Source organism: Oryza glaberrima, chromosome 6, assembly GCF_000147395.1.
Source record: "Oryza glaberrima chromosome 6, OglaRS2, whole genome shotgun sequence".
Lineage (NCBI taxonomy): Eukaryota > Viridiplantae > Streptophyta > Magnoliopsida > Poales > Poaceae > Oryza > Oryza glaberrima.
In genome coordinates this window covers 14829733-14831344 of record NC_068331.1, presented here as the reverse complement: position 1 = coordinate 14831344, position 1612 = coordinate 14829733, and the positions used below count along the sequence as shown (strand labels likewise).

Genomic DNA, 1612 nt, shown 5'->3' with positions numbered 1-1612 from the left:
GAAGGGGATGGATCTGACAAGTGGGGTCTTCGGGCCCACCTGTCGGCGAAAGGGGGAGGGGTTCAGGGGGGTATTTAGACTTTGCGCGAGGGGAAGGGAAAACGGGCCGACGGCCCAAGAGAGGAGAGGGGAGGACGGCCAGGCCTGGGAAGCAAAACAGACTTGAGGGAGAGAGAGAGTCGAGCGGGCCGAGGGAGGAGAGGATGGCCTGGGAAGGAGGGAAGGAAGGAGGAGGAGACGGGCCGCGGGGAGAGAAATAAGACTTTGGGCCGAAACGGCCCAAAGGGAGAAGAGGGAATTTTATTTGTTTTTCTTTTTAATTAATTGATTAAATGATCTTTGTGCTATTCAAATTATTTCTCGAGCTCCAAAAATTCGCGGGAAATTCCGGAGAGTATTTTAGAGCACAAAGAATATTACAAAATATTCTCGGCCAATGATTTTTAAAGGAAATTTTTAATTCCCTCAATAATTCACTTGATTAAATTGCTTTAAATTTTATTTAATTTCTAGAAAATGCATTATTTAATGATTTTTAATCCCGAACGAAAATTGGGGCGTTACATCTGCCGACCAATTTCATATCTGGAGTCACTGGTGAAGTGAAGCTGACCCCGTGTCGTTCATCCTCAAGGTCACTCTATCGGCAACCAGACCAGCCAATTCCGCGCCACCAGAATTGCACGATATGGCTGAGAAGACACTTTGCATGTTCGCTGCTCCCTCTGCTGGTAACATGCCAGTTGGAACCCAAGTCAGCAGGGGAGATGGTGACTTTGATTTGAAGACCAGCTAAATTAACAATGGCGCAGGCTTGCCCGTTCTGTGGTAAGCCTAAGGAGGATGCAAGTGCTCAATTGCAGGAATTCCTGGAAAGCTGAAGCACGTGTACCGTCAAAGGAGTCAGACTCCAACTGTTGCCATTCTCCCTCCTCGGGAGAGTAAAACAGTGGTTCTACATCAACCGTGCAACGGTGAATACCCGGAAATAGCGCTCAACGTCATTCCTCTCAAAATTCTTCCCGATGGGCAAGACCAACGCTCTTCGTGGAAGAATATCCGGCTTTCAGCAGACGAGGGATGAAACCATTCTTGAAGCTTGGGAAAGGCTGCAGGAATACGTCACCGCACGTCCTCATCATGGGATAGACGAGTGGCTCATCTTGCAGAATTTCTTCAATGGATTAACCCCCTCGTCTCGGGATCATCTGGATGTTGTTGCTGGAGGGACATTCTTCTCAAGAACAGTTAGATGCCAATAGACCTGATTGAGAAGATGGTCTCAAATACGGGTTGGAGCGAAGAACGACTCCAAACCCGTCAAACGCGGTATGCACACTGTCAATGAGACGGAAATGCTCGCTGCTCAGTTGGATCTCCTTATGAAGAGACTGGACAACAATGAGAAGGACGCCAAGCAGGGTATCGTTAAGGCCCTAGACTTTCACACGACATGTGAGGTCTATGGCAGTACCGGTCACTCTGGGACGGATCGTCCGAAAACACGTGAGAACGTCATGCTCATGAACAACAACAACGGGTATCGTCCACATGGAGACCAAGGATGGAGCATTGCTTCATGGGGTAGATCAAGAACGGATCGAACCCACAA

The 1612-nt window shown here is 48.4% G+C and overlaps 1 non-coding gene across 1 annotated transcript; it reads right to left on the bottom strand.

Annotated features, from left to right (window-relative positions):
- Positions 1-1040: 1040 nt before the first annotated feature.
- LOC127778164 (small nucleolar RNA R71) lies at positions 1041-1147 on the bottom strand. Its single transcript, XR_008018433.1, has one exon. It is a non-coding gene; the product is annotated as a small nucleolar RNA R71 (small nucleolar RNA).
- Between the last annotated feature and the right edge of the window lie 465 nt (positions 1148-1612).